At 43.1% G+C, this 16,984-nt stretch overlaps 1 long non-coding RNA gene across 1 annotated transcript in view; it reads left to right on the top strand.

Moving 5' to 3' along the window:
- The first annotated feature begins 1,612 nt into the window (after window positions 1-1,612).
- The window catches only part of LOC112996185 (uncharacterized), a 41,710-nt gene continuing 26,338 nt past the window's right edge, over window positions 1,613-16,984 (top strand). The window contains exon 1 of the long non-coding RNA XR_010392762.1: window positions 1,613-1,687. This is a non-coding gene — a long non-coding RNA (uncharacterized LOC112996185). The remainder of the gene's footprint in view (window positions 1,688-16,984) is intronic.

Raw genomic sequence — 16,984 nt, forward strand, 5'->3', positions numbered from 1 at the left:
ACATTTCTGGATGTTTTGAAAGTCCTCAGCAAACAGCGAATTCCAAGCAAAGCTCAGCAGAGTTTTCTGCTAGGAGGCACGTGGCCCTGCAATGGCTCACAGCTGACTACACTGGCGGAGGAAGTTGGCACATCACCGACCTCCTTGACATGTGCTCACTCCTACTCTCTGTGCAGGCACTTGCTTTTGGGGAAGTGAAGGTGGCATGTGCTGTGGTGGCTCTCCCCTCACTGCAGTGCTGGCTGTCTGGGGGGTTCTCAGTCCAGAGACTCTTCTCTGGCCTTGTGTGCAGGAGTAGAGTTATTTGTAGCTCCTTTATAGGAATAACTAGCTCTAAGGTCGTGTCTCTGTGGGGTTTTTCCTTCCCTGAAGAATCCTGCTGTCAAGAGGAAGCTTGCATGGAGATCAAGGATGTAACTTTTCTTGTCTTTAGTGTTTGTGTTTTTTTAACAATTTCTTTATAAGCTGGTGCTTTAGGTTGCAATTTTTTCACTCTGCTGTTTACTTCCCTCCATCCCCAGCCTCCTCATTTCCATCTTTGTGTCTTGTCTTCCCCTCTTGTCAGATTTCTTTCCCTGTGGAGTTTCACACCTCTATATGATCTTCACACCTACCATGGTCTTTGCTAATCCACTGAAAAGATTAAGAACTGACCTCGATGCTGAATTGTCATTGCTGTTGCTGTGCCATGCTGAGGTTCCTGTACGATTACTGGAACAGGGCTCGTTGCTGCGTCATGGGAGAGATCTACAAGCTTGGGTGTGTGCAACTATCTGTTCCTCAGTCTGTTTGGAGGCCTCCTCTGTAACAGCGAGGGCTGGAGTCTTATCCATTGAAGAACACTGAAAAACATAGCAACCCTCTAATGTGAACTTGGAATCCGGATTCCTAACTGGGGTGAACCAGGCTTACAAACAACATACTCTAATGCCTTTCTGTGGAGGCATATCCCAAGTGTTGTGGAGCTGATAATCTCTTCATCCTCAGTCTTGCTGCTGTTGGGAAGAGCAGACTGCTGGGTGATCTACTGTTAGTAGTAGTATTGAGAATGTTATTTAGACATTCAGCTGAGTCTTAATATCCATGTAAAGAATTGGATCTAAATTTTCCTTAAATTTGAGTTTGCTTGCCTACAGGATGGGATTCTAGAGCAAAAACATTCAGTCACAGATTCACATATGTGAACTGCAAATGAGGAGCATAAGGAAGGAGTTGAATTCTGTGTTTTGGTTTGAGAATATTTCTAATATGGCATTAAACTCACTTATTTAAACAAATAGTACCCTCGAATCAGCTCCCACTGGAGTCAGCAGCAGGAACATGTTCTGCAGACTAACATGATGTTTAAATAATACAAAAAGTTTTATGTGACCATTGGGTTTTTTGTGCAGAGAAAGGGCAGAGAGCAGTCTAGGTGTGTGTTAGGCAAACAGAGGAAGAGCTTACTGCCCACAGGCCAGCTCCTAGTTGCCCTCTGTTGCCCTTCCCCTGAACACCCCAGGAGTTGACAGGGCTGGAGGGGGGAGGAGGAAGGAAGAGGAACAAAAGCTTCCTCTTCTGGTAGCAGCAAGTTGCTGAGCCCTACCATGAGCTTCTACCCTGAAGCAAAGCAGGGAGTGCCAGTCCTAGTAGCTCTGGGACAGATCAGAGGCAGCAGCTGCATCTGCCAGCTGTGGCAGGGATGGAGGTAGGACAAAAGTTGGGGCGCGACCTTGGGCAGCAAAGCGAGGTCTGGGAAGTGATGTTGGTCTTCAGCCTCGTGGAGTGGGCAACAGGTCTCCAGTCTGTGCTGAGAAAAAGTCCATGAACGAGTTGTTTTGGGGGAGGAGGGGAAAAAGAGGCATGGGAAGGCAGGAAGTGTGGAGGCAAAGGGGAAAACAAAGAAGTGAAGATTTGTAAAAACTTACTTATGAATTGATTTATTGAGTTAATGGGACAATGGAAACCACCAACACTTAGAATTTTCAGTTTGAAAGAATCTCAAAGAGACTGTGTTTTCCTCTTAAAGCTTTCTCACTTTAATGGTTATTTAAAATCCCTTCACTAAATAGTTTGCCAAATAACAGGTTTCTTGTGGGGGAGGGAAATAGTTTTTCAATAACATTTAGGCAAAAAAACCCAAACACTTTAATAAAAATATTTTAAAAAACTATCAGGAAAAACTTCATGAATTTGCCTAAAATACATAAATTTAAAAATGGTATTTTTGACACAAATCTGTTTAGTAGACCCAGCATACTCTCCTAAATGGAGTAAGTAATCCTGTATAGGACTGTTAGCTCCAGCACTCAACTGGTGTGAGAGTTCAGCAATTTGTAGACAAATCACTAATTGGGTGCTGAAGGAAATGACCTATTGTTTCTCAGGGCAAAGGTGGCTTCATAATGAATGTCTGTCACAATTCTATAAGGTAGAACCCTGTATAGCCTGATTTGCATAGTAATGATGATACACTATTGATACAAACAGAAGTATTTCATCCAGTTACAGCCTAGACCTCTCCCATAATATCTTCTTGTGCAAGTGCATTGAAATCTCTGTTGACATTGAGTGTGTCCAGCTGTGTCATTATGTTTCCAAACAAGCCACTCCTTCTGCCCATTGTTTCCTAAACTACTTTCTTGAGAAATCACTTACTTCACTACAATGAGGGGGAAAAAAAATATATTATTTAAAAAAAAAAAAAAGCTAAGCCCAATAAATCAGTAGTATGGCACCCTTCAACTAGTGAAGGGAGGAAATGCTTCTGTGGGGTGTGGTTTGGGGAGATTTTGTTACCTTCTACTGAATTGCTTCTTGTTGAAATTTCTTCAGGAGAGGAGACTATTCACAATAAGCAGATTCGTAGGCTGACAGGTGTCTCAACTTCATCTTAAGACTGAGTTGCCCTTGAAAGATATTCTTTTTTTTTTTTTTTTTTTCCTAATCTGTTTTCTGCCTTAAACGTTAATGCTTTTGGAGGGTAACTTGTCTGTTGACACATTGTCTTCCTGCTTCCCAGACGGAGTACTCATCCACACTTAAAACAGCTGGGATTTTTAAGGGGAGAGAGACTGTTATTTTTTGATCAGTGTTTGATTATCGGCAGTGCTGAGTTTTATAAAATATAGAACAAAGGGAGTAATTCACATAAACACAAGTTTACTGTCAGTACAGGAATGCCTTAAAAGTACAGGGATCAATGTTTAAGTAGGTAACTATTCTGTATCTTTATAGATATGAAGAGATAAGTAGGTATTTATAGAACATGAGACTTGGAATTCCTTTCTACTGAGAAGTTTATATGTTTTTATGCTAAATATAAGTTTTCTTAAAAAAAAAAATGCTTTAAGTTAATGCCTGTCAATTGCTGCCGCTGGATTTTCAGGTGCCTAGTGGGAATTGAAATTAGGTGCTGCATATACTGATTTGTTCTTAGGACCAAGCTTCTTTGGAAAATATTTCCAGTGATTAAATAATGTATAACTCAGATGGGTAAAAAAAGTTTCATTGAAATATAGTTATTCTAAGGAGTTCGGCCCAGCAGAAAACAGTAAGAGCATATTGCACTTGAATTGCTATGTTGTATGACAGGACCACATCTTAGAAAGATACTGTTAAGCTGCCCCCCAAAAAACTTGAAACTGCACAAAATAGAAGATTTAGATTATGAAGTCATAGTAGGTTTTTCAACCAAAAATCTTTTGGACAGAAAGCTCAAGCTCTGTGTCTGTTGTTACTTACCAAAGTGGCCGAATGTCATTGTGGGACTGTGCACGTATACTTGTTGCCTCCTGTTCATAGTCAACCAGACTCCTGTACCATTTGTCAAACAATGACAAATTCAAGTGAGTAATATATATATTTTTTTCTTTTAAAGCATTTGTGTATGCAAGGATTTATATATGCTGTTGCAATGTAGCAGAGTTGGCATAAGGAGTACTCTTCGGAGATGACTTCAATGTGAACTTCTTGCCAATTAAGGAAGACTATATAGATCTGCACACTTTTTCTGTAAACTTCCAGGTTTCAGAGCAAGTTCAAAATAATTGATATGAATGGTGATGCTAAAAAACCATGGCCAATGGTAATAGGGGATATTGGTCTCTCTGCACTCAGGATGGATAGGAAGCTTGGCCACTGTTCAAATCTAGCAGGAGTTTTAAGTTCTGATTTGAACTTGGCTCAGCACAAGGCTGTAGGTTACAAATGGCTCAAAAGGTAGCAGCATCCTAAATTGTTCCTATGAAATTTGCCACCGCCTGCTTGACCTATACTCTTAAAACTTATCTGGAAATGTTCTTCTTTGTTAAGCCTATAATTAATGCTTTGCTGTTTCTACATTTGTTTTGGGAAACTAATCTTATCTAAAGATCAAAACAGACTTTAAAGGTGCCAAATACTGTACTTTGCTTGCAGTATATCTCCTATAACAACACATTTGTTGGAAGAGATCAAGGTTTCAGACCAAAACAGCACCTTGGGCTCAGCCTCTCTTTGCACTCCAGTCAGTTTCAATGGCTGCAGGAGAGACACGAGTCTTCCCATTTTACAGAATTACGTGAATTTTGTTCTATGGAGTATACACTGTACTCTGATCTCTGGTTTGATCTGTTGTTACCACTATAGGTTATGTTTCATAAGGCCAATATTTGGGTTGGCACACATGGCATTTTTCTCTTTTGTATCTTACTATTAAATCCCTGATTGAAAGCATGTTACTGCATAACTGTGCACAGACCTACTCCTTTGGATTTAGAAATAAACTTACATGTGTCTAAATTTCTGTCTATTCAAAGGAGTAAGACTATCTTCTAAAACTGAGTAACATACTTTAGCTGTTTCAGCCTCATCTGGAATAAATTCTGCAATACTTCTTGGTGACTGGTGTCTGAGGGGGATGACAGTGGGTTTTTTTTTTTTTTTTTTTTTTTTTTCCTTCTTCAGGAGTGATATTTCAGTGATGCTGAACCACTTAATGTAAGATTCTGTGTTACATAATAACTTAAGTGTAGGCTCAGAGGAGTTGGAGAACTTTGACAGAGAAGCAAGGCTCAGAAGCATAGCCATTGGGGTCAAGTGCATGGCAAGATGTAGATGTTTGTGGTGGGGAGGAGACTAAGGTGTCTCTGAATCTTGGAGCAGACCCAAATGGGAGACACTGCTTCCCTGATCTTTCTCAAATGTGGTGGAGGGAAAGCATTCAACCACAAAGAAAACAGGATGGTTGTCAGTCTGTAGAGGATGCTTTGTGGAGCATTGTCCTGCAAGCTCAACAGAGAGGTACTTCATGACCCATGGTTTGTAGTAAATTTTAATATGTGTGCAGAGCAGAAATCAGGGTGAGCAGACAGCACTGAAGTGCTTTACTTGTTCCACGAACCCTAGCTGTCCCCACAGGCTTCTGTGTAGGTGGCTCTGAGTCATCATGTCTTTGCACTGCGTTGGCACTGTGGCCTGAGTCAGAGCACCTTACTGGACAGGGGGTGATGGATAAGCGCATGCAACCATGTATGGAAACCATGCATAAGGGTGGTGCGTGCATCTGTTTTGTCCACAGTGATAGTGGAAATGCACCTACATCCATACTGTAATCCAAAGCAAATTCAGGCTTTCCCTGCCACCATCCCTGGAGCATGCCTGAAGCCTGTACCTGAGTGTGAGTGAATGGCTCAGTGAGCCTGCACTTGTGTGGCTTGTAGCTATGCTCAAATTACAGTGTAGAGCTAGCCCCTTGCTACCCCCAGGTATTTTCTAGGTGCATCATAGGTGCCCTTAAATACAGGAGAGAATAGAAGGAAATAGACTTGTCTAGTGCTGTTTTGTCAAAATGCAACCAGGACAAGAGCAAACTAATTAGAAATTTAGACAACTCCCATATAAAACACAATGATGTGTCATGCGTGTGCCAACACACAAAGTCATTACTTAGTTGTTGTTCAGGCAAAATTCCCACTGAGTAAGGTGAGAGTAATCATCTCAGGATTTGGCCCTCTTGTGTTACCTTCCAGTTACCATAGTGCTTTCCATGGGATGACTGTAAGGTACTTTCTGATCTCTTCTGGGTGCATGTCTCACAATTACTGTTTTGCTGAGTCAAGGCAAAGCTTGGCACAACACCTATACATGACTTCTTCTTTCTAAGAAGAGACAAAATTTCATGGACTTCTGCACATTGTCCTGCTGCAAGTCTCTGAATCCCTTTGCAGTGTTACCAAAATTGCCACAGTATTTACACAACTGCTGTGTGGAGATTGCTACCTATAACAAGGACGAATCAACCATGATCCCTTCATTTCATCTTCCATCTCTCTGTATCAGTGGGCAGTCTAACTGGGAGCAGGTAGGGCTGTTCCCTTCATCCAGTCTCCCCAACATTAGCTCTGCTGTTTTTCCCTGCTGGACAATGAGGGAGGAGTGATGGTGCTTCAGCACAGACTCACCCGTCATTAGGGTGCTTGTTCCCAGCCTTGCCTGTAGCCACATTCTGTCTCTGCCCATAGCCTCAGATTGCAGGCTCCTTGAGACAGGTGCATTTGTTGCCCTGTTTGTAGGGCCTGTGACTGTTACGCATCCTGTGCTCCCTCAAGAGCAGCAAAGCTATAGTATTTTTAAATGTTTTTCTTTGTGTGGAGAGATGCTTCTTCCCTGTCCATGCACCCCTGCTCCAGTTCAAGGCCTCAGATCTGTCTCAAATCTGCAGGGAGGTATCAGACCCTCACACATCTCTCCCCAAGCCAGTGTCACTCCTTGAAGGCCACCCCAGGGCCTGCCTGGAGCCTTGCTGGTCTCTCTGGAGGTCCATGGGCTTGTCTGGGCTCCTTTAATGAGAGTCAGCTTTCAGGATCTGGACTACTATTTAACTTTTTTTTAAACTGTGAAGGTGACTGAGCACTGGAACAGGTTGCCCAGCAAGGTTGTGGAGTCTCCATCCTTGGAGCTATTCAAAAGCAATCTGGATGGAGTCCTGGGCAATGTGCTCTGGTTGACCCTGCTTGAACAGGGGGATTGGACAAGATGATATCCAAAGGTCCTTTCCAACCCCAAACATTTGGTGATTCTGCAGGTGGGAGGGGAAGGTGGGTGCTTTCTTTGAGGGACAGGACTCTGCTATGACTGCAGTCCCTTTGGTAGCCTGGGCAGTCCTTAATATCAGTACGCTGCTGGGCCTGGGGTGAGGTTGGCCCCAGCCGTGCCACTGTCCCCACTGTGCTGCATACCTGTCCCTTGAGTTCCTCTCTATCCCTCTGCCTCCACATTGCCATCTCCCTGCAAGGAGGGATTGTGCCTGTAACTTAAACAACAGGATCACTCCCTGTTTGGCACACCAGGCGAGGAGCCACATGTCTCACTGCCTTACGTATCATGTGTTTCCCCCCGGGTCGTTCATGCCTGCCTTGCACCAGCTCCCTTCTGTTCTCCTTTCCTTTCTGGGCTCCACCTAGTTCTATCTTATTGCAGACAGACGGAAAGATGACATAAAGCTGTGCTCAGACTTTACTTCACTTGGCTAATGATCTCTCTCCAATTAACTTAAATGCAAGCTAGCATGGTGAGAAGGATAGCATGCTTGAGGAAAAAATGTCATGTTCTGTGGCAATATCAAAGGGAAAAAAAAGTATGGACTTCTAGCAAGATGGACTTCTAACCAGTCAGCAGAAAACTAATGCTAAAAGTGTAAAAAGGGTACAGTTTTTGTCCTTGATTCTTTCATGGCTTGTCTACAGTAGGCACCTGAATGAGGGCTCCAGCAGATGTAGTCATAGTTACTTGATGTCCCTTTTCACACTCTGCCTCTCTGCTGGAGGGACATGTCTCTGCAGCAGTGCAGTGCTGAGGGCACGAGAACCTGCAGCTCAGCTGCTGCTCTTAACAGTCCAGCACAGTTGCCAAAATCGGTGACAATGGCATGATTGCATTAAGATGCTGTGGACCCCGAGTGGGCACAGGGTGGGCATAAGTCACTTTCTGGCACCTTTTCCATGAAGAGATAAGCTTTGGCAGAGGGTGGAGTAAATGTACAGAGGTGGTAGTAGTCTTGTTTGCAGACAGGACAGTTCCCACTTTGACTACACTTTCTTAAGCTTACTTTTGGTTTCATCTTTACAAGCCTCTGGCTTGACAGAGATGTACTTTTTTACACTGCATAAGAGCAGTGCTTTCTATAGGTGTTTTGGAAGGAAATGGCTCTATTTATGCTTATGTGGGTATTAGGTATGGCTGCTGGGAAGGAAAAGGCCTGTCCTTCAGATGAGTTTTATTAAGGGAAACCAGTTATTAACAAGTATATATTGAAAGGGTGGGGTTCATCATTACTCCACCCATTTCAGCATCTCATCTCTGTCTCAGGAGCGCATCATATGATATCAGCCTTTACTAATATAACTCTTTATTACACACCCAAGGTTACGCCACAGGTAGCTAACTCAGTGGGTCTGTGACACTGTGGCCTGTCTGATTAAAGTGGCAGTGGATGAGGTGATGGGATAATCAGTGACAGTAAATTAAGCTGTAGGTGTCAAAGAGCTTATGGTGTTATGGTGTAAATTTTAAATGATATTCAAGGATTAAAACCTGTGAGACTGTGATCTAACTAGCTGCAGTTTATCCTGTGATTGGTTGGGATGCAGTGACTTAGATGTGGAGATGAAAATGCTTGACAGACAATTTTCTCTGTGGGAAAGGGAGAAATTAATTGGGCTTGGTATGTGGCTACATGACTCTTTTGTGTGCTTCTTCAATGGACTCTGTCCGGTCTATGGAATATGCCATTGTGGTAAGGTGTATTGACTTTAACTCTTTTCCTAGCAAGTATGGGTTTTCCTCTTTCCCTGAGGAAGAGTATCTTTTTTCTGGTTCCAGGCTTTTTTACAGGGATTACTATGGAACTTAACCAGGGAAACGTGTTTTTAGTGGTGGAGCTGCTGAGAAATTAGTACTTATGTTCTAAATAGACATCCAATGCTAGCATTTAAATCCTGGGTGGGAAGAAAAAGTCAACATTTCTTGCAAAACAAAATCCAGTTATTCCTGAAACCTTTCATTTTGATAGTATGGACATCTTACACTCTACTGTTATACTGTTGTCACTACTAAAATACTTTTACCTGTTTAAAAAGAGGAAGAAAACCAACCTACCAAAGCAAAATATTTTCCCATTCCATTTTGATAATCTGAAAAATTCTTTGGTTTCCTTCTTTCCTGAAAACATTTGCATCAGACAATTTCTGCAAAACACCTTGATTATGCTGAAACTGCTTTTTAATAGAAAACTGTTCCCTCAAGTGTATTGATCAGCTTTATTTAACACATAAGTGTCCAGCATCTCAGTTCCTGAGACATACAGCAGTTTTTCCTGGCTTCAGATGAACTTTAGGAGACTCAGCAATCTTCAAAATGAGGCCCAGAATATTTGCACAGTGATGAGACAAGCAGGTGTAATTATGTTAGCCTGTTGCTTTCTCACAGCTGTCTGAAAAGCTGTCCTGCTGAGGACTGTTCACACAGTCGGTGACGAAGCACAGCCCATGTGCAGTGACACCATAGCTGCCCGCTGGTATTGCTCACATGTAGTGCTGAGGCCAGAGCAGGGACTCAACACTCTTGCTGTTACAGGCTGTCAGGATTAAGGCTGTTTGTGTTACTGTTGTTATTTTGGGTTGCTAATGCAAATAAGTCATGGATCAGGACTGCTCTTCCTCCCTGATTCTCTTTCTTGCCCCATACTCAGCTCTGCAAAAAGAGGTCCCTCTAAGCTGGCCCTTGCTTCAGAGAGCTTATGACCCAAGCTGGCCCCTTTCTGTAAAACTTTAAAATAAACCACCAGTTATTTTCTGTCTTCAGGATAGTGCCTTTTTTGCGCCCCCCTTTTTTTTGCCCCCCCCCCTTTTTTTTTTTTTTTCTTTTTTTTTTTTCTTTAAACCTGGGCTGTGTACGTATAGAAGAGCACAGTCTGCTCTGCCTGGTGGGTTCAGAGCACTCTCTTTGCATGGCTGCAGTTGGTAGGAGGAAGGTTGTCTTCTGCTAGCCAGAATTAAATGGCTCTGATACATCCACTGACCACTGTGCATCTGTAGAGAACAGTAGATAGTATGGAGGGTTGTGTTTAGCTCAAGTGTAAACAAGCAAAAGAAGTCCAGCTGACTTAAGGCAAAAGATGAGTTGTGGGAGGAGAGGGAAAGGAAACATCTGAATGATGGGGAAAATGCCATCTAGGGGATGGAAATAATTGGGTGTGGCTTAAGGAATGAAAAATGTCCCAAAGGTAGGTTCTTTCCCATATGTCAACATTTAATTGCATGAAATTTTATGAAGGGGTTATCTTGGGATCAGTACTCATGTTTTGAATAGTGCCTTTTGACCTATTTACATGATAACCTCATTACTCAGTGTCTAAATAAAATTTCTGATAAGTAAATGATGCTGTTCCCAAGTGAAGTGTACAGGAAGTGTGTGGGTTATTAGCTAATTCATTTTTCCTTACAAGACATTTGATGAAAGCTGAGTGTGAGCTTCCCGCTGTAGGAGTTAAGCACTGGAAATGTTCATCATTGCTCAGACTGTTAAGCTGGTTTCCTATTCCCCAGTACTCTTCTATCTTATTTTATCAGGTTTTTCTTTCTCACAGAATATATTTTCCAGCCTTCTCTCCTCTTTCTGTTAGCAATGCACTTCCTTTTGTGCTTTCTTGTGCCCTTAAAATACCACCTGTATCTTTTGTGGCCAGGAAACTCACCACTCTTCCTTCATGATTAGGAAGGAAGAACAGAAGTACTGATGAAGATGGAATGAGTTGGGGATTACATTTTTTTAATAGTTTGGTGGGTTATTTTATGGGAGAAACTTTTTTATAGTTTTCAAAATTCATATTCATGTCAATATGCATTTACTAAAATGAAATTCTCACTTCCTGTTTCACTTTAACTCTTTTAATATACATCATACTATGCCTATTGGCAAAAATAAACATTTCTTTCATGCTTTTTCCCACTTTTTACTTTCCCTTTCACTCTGATTTCCGATATTTGTTTGACCAGTTTGTTTACTTAAGGTGTTTCAAGGTAAATATAGGATTTGGCATATGTATCAGAACATGCTATTCAAGTGAATAAAAATAAGGCATATTGAGGATTTTTCTTTTGATGTGTTCTTAAAAAGAATTATATATATATAAGATAATTTATGTATATATAAGAGATAATTTGTGTGTGTGTGTGTATATATATTTAACTTTAACAACAAAAGCTTCATGCATTGTTTGTGAGACCCTTCATATGATGGAAACTTTTTTCCAACCAGAAATGCTCTTTATTTTAAGAACTGTTTGGCCAGTGCCATTTCTACCATTATCTCCCATGTATGCATCTTACCTTAAGCAATGCTGAAGACTGTGCCGTGTTTAAAACAATTACACTCATTGCTTTATTTTTTCACATAATGTGATGTACATCTACTGCGGTATACAAAGGCTTAATAACATAGCTAAATATTATATGTAGGTAAATATTATATGTATAGGTGCTGTGAGAATCAGGTGGTGCTGAGTATGGAAAGTGCAGAAAGTAAAGTGGAGGGGAACGTCTTCTGCTCAACTAGAACAGTGGTGAGAAGCCTTCTTGTTACCTGGGGCTGTAGAGGACTCTTGAGTAACAAGGTCAGTAGGTCTTGTGGTAGCACATATCAAACGGCATTTCCTCACCTGTAATGGCTCTTGCAGTGGACCCCCCAGAGCTGGGGTGTGTAACGCCACTGTGCCCATGGGCTGCCAGCTCCTTAGTGCCTGGTACTGCCCCAAGCCCAGCATCTCCCACCCCACTGCACTGAATTTCTTCAGCTCGCCAAGCCCTCTGTCATCGGGGCATGCCATAGCCCTGCCGACACAGCCCCCCTGAACAGGGAGTGGGTCTATGTGGAGCCAGGCAGTGAGGGTTCTGGAGCATCCTGCAGGGTGCAGGGGTGGGAAATAGAGACACTGGAGAAGGGTCAAACGAAGGGGTGGGGAATAGAGGTAGGACTTCCGTGGGCAGAGCCTAGAGCCCTATGAAGTTGTCCCCCTCACGGGGTGGAGATTTCCCAACTCTGTTTTACAGAATCAACTTTCAAAATCAACCAGGCAAGAAGCAATTGAATTTTAGCCTTGCATGATGGATGTTTGCACATACCTGGGTGTATCGGTTGGTGAAAAAACACAGCTATGGTTGCTGTGGCTGAAGGAGAGGGAAAAGCTCACCTGCTTGCGGAATGGGAATGGCAGGAGAGGATGGAAGTCTATGTTGGTGCAAGTACAGGCAACTTATTGCAAAATGACAGCTGTGTCATCCTGCCAGAGGGGATGTCACCCAGAGAAAATGATAAAATATGAAGGAATAAATTGACCTGGAGACCATGTTTCATAGCAGGAGAGCAGCTGACCAAGCCATATGGACGTAGTAGGGAGAAGTTATTGCTGTCAGCCTTTATCCTTGCTGTGGATTGGGCAAAATACAGTTCTATTAATTCAGGATTTAGCTTCTGATTTCCCCTAGAGGAGAATCTTCAGAGCTAGACTGCCTCTTTCCTCCCCCCCCCCCCTTTCTGTTTTCTCCTCTTTCCCCTCTCTCTCTGAGCTCCCTCAAAAGGAAGAGCAATCAGCAGTGGTTTAAAGTATCCAGTGCAAGTCCTGATGCAATAGGAATATGGGGAAAATACAATACCCTGCCTAGCAGCATGGAAGAGTGCTTGCTGAGTGCCATGCTGAGGGGACTAAGCTGCTGTCAGTAGCGAGCTAGCCTCACAGGGAGCTGAGGGATGTCAGCAGTTACACCCTTCTAGCCTGTGGTGTGGGCATAACCTTCTGTGTTACTGGCTTAGCAGCAGGAAGCGCTGAGCCAGTGGCTCTCTCTTTCGGCAGCCTTCCCGGCCTTGTCTCCCAAGGAAACTGGAGTTACGTAACTAGCTCAGTAGGAAGTCTTGCTGAGGTGAGGAGGAAATGGGAGTTGTAATGGGAAAAATGCATGGGAGGGAAGAGACTGTGGGGCAGAAATCTGAGAGGCAGGTTTCTCTCTACTGGTTAGGGGCAGCCCACCTGGCTGTTGCTGCCCAACCTCCCACCCGCTGGGGTCTTTGACCTGGTGGGAATCCCTGTTCTCCACTCGCATCTCTTCTTCCCCCATCCAACTGGTCTGTATGCCCTCTTAACTGTTGGAATTGTAGGAATAAGCCTTCAGACTCCTTTCAATGGGCTTGAGGTTTGGTTTGGTTTTGTTTTTTCTCCCCCTGAAGATTTACTTACAAACATGAATATATGCACATCAGGACTGGATATTGGGTGGCAATTTAGGCTGTGAAGAAACTGTCATTATCTTTAAACTTGCTAGTTACAAGTGCTTATGCTGTCATGCACAAAAACCCTCTGATTATAGAAGTTGGAGAAAACAAGGTAATATGATAGGAGGATCCGTAACACACCCCTACTGCATGAGGGGGATGAATGTGATTCTTTAAGGTGACTGTTAGACCTGTCGGAGGGAAGGACTTTGTGGTAAACAGGCCTCTTATTTTCCCAAAGTTCTGCTGGAGAAGCAGTTGGTCTACCAAGTTCTTCGAACAGAGCAGAAACAACTCATCTCAGAAACTGGAGGACTGTGGACTGACTATTTTAGCATCTATCCCGGCTAATAGAAAGAAACAGATTTGACAGTCTGAGGGTAAAGCAGTGATCATAAAATAACACAGGTCACTAGGAATCTTAGATTACAGGAAAGCTAGGGTCAGTTGGGTTTCTTGGGAAGAGAATCTAAAGGGTAGAGGATGACTGGCAGAAGATACCATACTCAAAGCATTTGGCTGAAATGCCCTGCAATCCATGGAGAGGAATTTGATATAGTCAGGTGCACTCCCACTTCCATATGTGGCACGAGATCAGATGCGGGCAGTAACTCCTAGACAGCAGCAGAACAGAAGAAGGATCTGGTTGTGAATAAAGCACGCAAGATGTCCCCTTACAGTTGCAATGCAAGCGCAGCCTTCAGCAAGAATGGATGAAGCCCAGCTAGGCTTGTGCTTCTGTATGAGCTCTCCTCTAGGTTTGTTTGCATTTTGGTATTACAGCCTGTTGTATCTCAAGAGGTCCCTGGAAGGGAATGCTTGGTTCACATCAGCAGGAATGTCAAAAGCATTAAAATCAAGATTAGGATGACTGATATAGTGATGTTTGTTTTCTAGCCTTGTTACAAAATGTATTCTGCTTAGTAGTGCAGTCTGAATTATAAATTAAAGTAGCCTGATGCTTGAGTCTGCTCTGAAACAGGTATAGTGTAGCCAAATCTTCACGGTACCCCTGAACAGTGACAACATGTTGGCCTTTGTGCAATTTGGGGATGTGAGGGAGTACTCATTTTTGCCAGTTACATGAGATTTCTTTCACTTTTTTTTTTTTAAGTAGTGAAGTCAGGACTTGGTTACGCTTCTGTTGTTTTGTGGCCCTTTTATATCCTAAGAGTGTTCTGTTAGCTAATGCTAGTGGTTCCTTTTACTGTTACAAAGCTAAATCATGAAGTGAAATATGCAACATGTCCAGCTTTTCCTGTTCAGGGAGTAACTTTTTCCATGACGTCTAATCTTTTTCTTTTGCTGAACTGTCAATAAAGCCAGACCACTTAGGCTTGGCATTTAGCCCACATCCACCTACATATTTTTCTTACCAGCAAACAAACTAATTAAATGCCTTTATCATATGAGGCATTCCTTTCTCTCAGCTAGTTACTGATTAAAAAAATAAATAAAACTTCTCACTATTTTGAGAAAACAAGAGGTGAGTCACTGTATTCATAACCTGGTTTATTATTAAATGAGAAGCTAGGATCAAAAAATGAGCAGGGAGGGAAAAAAATGTTAGTGCCATCATATTAAGTTTGTGGCTGGTCAAGAGTCGGTTCTCTCTGCAGTGAGCATTTCCAGTATCTATCAAAATTCATGAGCATTACATTTCCACATGAAAGTGGACAGGAGTACATAAATGAGACAGCGGTACCTCTCATGTGAAGAGTTACTGAAATAAAATGTTAATTTATAAACTGTAGTCTTTATTTCTTCGTGTTAGGTATGTGCTTCAATATCCTTTCCAGCAAGGCTAAGTTGAAGGAGAAAGATTATTGCTCAAACAATCAGAAGAGGTTCTTAAGAGCTAAGCTGAGGACTATGCAAAAATAACCTTATTAGTTGGGGCTAAAAACTCTAGGATTTTTTAGAAATGGAAAAATCCAAACAGATCATCCAGGCCCACATCTGCTGTGGCGGTGGGAATAGCAGTATGCGAACATTAGCAGTTACTGCTTCCAACCAATTTCCCCAACAATTTGTCTATATTCCCTGTAAACAGTATGGTCTTGTCTAGCGTATGTCGGGACATGTCTGGACTGCACAAGGGAATGGGATAAAGAGGGAACAAGCCGGGAGGGGGGCAAAAAACTTGGCTAGGTCTTGGGAGTTGGGTGTGGGTTTATGCCTAGTTGGCTCCATGGGTGAGGGCTGAAGATCAAAGGCGTTGCTAGACAGCCCTGACTGGGAAGGCATGCAGCTCTGCTGGTGCTAATCCTCAGCTAAGCCCTGTGCTCTCAGACCTTGAGCAAAGACGTTGTTCTTTTAGTGACGCTGTCTGAGTGCTAGTCATGAGCCCCTGCTCAGTTCAACATGCCAGCCAGGCACCTGTTTCTGAGTGCTGAATGTAGCAGCAAGCAGCATGAATCAGGACAGCATCCACTGTATTGCTGTAGGTTTGAGAAACCAGCAGGTCTTCAATTCCTGCTGTCTCTTTCCCTGAAATTAAACGCCATTCTAGGCTTGCCCATGTTTGCCAGCAGAACAGCGTGCACCCCAAGACAGAGCAGGAGACGCTTGCTGCTGTTACCAGCAGCCCTCGTTCTACCTTAGGAGGTGTCACCAAATGTGTAAATCAGCTTAACTCTTTATCCCTTGCTTTTCTTAATCATGGCTTCAACTCCTGCCTTTGGAGAAGGCTTTATTCACAACAGACCTATTAAGTTACTTGCTTCTGCTATTATATATCCAGGAGATTCACACATGCCCCAGAGTTACATAGAAGCCAGGCTTTCTAACACCAGTGTTTATGCAAATTTTGCAGGATTTATCATTTGGCTTAGACTTTGGGCCAAAGTGCCAACTCAGTATTTAAAAACTACTGTGCCATGGAGTAGCATCCCAGTAAACTCTCCCTGCCCCAGGAAAAAAAGCAGGAGCTGTTGACTTCTAGTGGCACCATCTCTAATCCTAGCCTCTGAGCTTTGAATGAGTCAGTAGCAGACTGAGATCTTCAGTGCATTGTTTTGATCCCTAATCCTGCCCAATCCTCAGCCTTTGATATGCAACAGAGGGCTGCTGGCAGCTGCTCTGAGTGGCTGCTCTTTGCCCAAGGATGGTTAGGAGGCACCAGATGCTGGAGCTGAAGTATGTTAGCATTGAGCAGGGTAGAGTCAGCATGGATGGCCTGAAAAAGCAGATTTGCTGCTGGAGCTGGGAAGGCCCCGAGGGTGGAACTGATGATCATTTTGGCCAGATAGTGCTCACTGACATGCTGAGGAGGGTTATATAACCCTGACTATGATATCAGCTCCCATCATGCCTTCCAACTTTGCCAATTACAGCAGGAAACGAGGCTCTTCCAGCCTAAATGTTAACTGTGTGCCTATAGACACTTGCAGGAGCCCTTGCATCATCCCAAAATAGTCCAAAAGCCATTCACCCCTTTTTAATGCCAGCCTGCTTATCTGAGCTTTGCAAATCACTTGGGTTCCTCAAACCCTGCTGAAGTTCCTCAGCCTAGCCCTCATCTTAGCATAGTATTTCCAGGATTCCCCCCCCCACGCCCCCCCCCCCCCAAAAAAAAAAATTCTATTAAGCCCTTGAGGACTTTGCACAAGGTCTCATTCTGGGCCCTCAGAATTTGTATGGTAAAACAGGAAACTCATCATCTCCCATGTAACTAAGCCCTGGCCCTGCCCTCAGGCTT

This window comes from Dromaius novaehollandiae, chromosome 1 (genome assembly GCF_036370855.1).
Source record: "Dromaius novaehollandiae isolate bDroNov1 chromosome 1, bDroNov1.hap1, whole genome shotgun sequence".
NCBI classification, from domain to species: Eukaryota; Metazoa; Chordata; class Aves; order Casuariiformes; family Dromaiidae; genus Dromaius; species Dromaius novaehollandiae.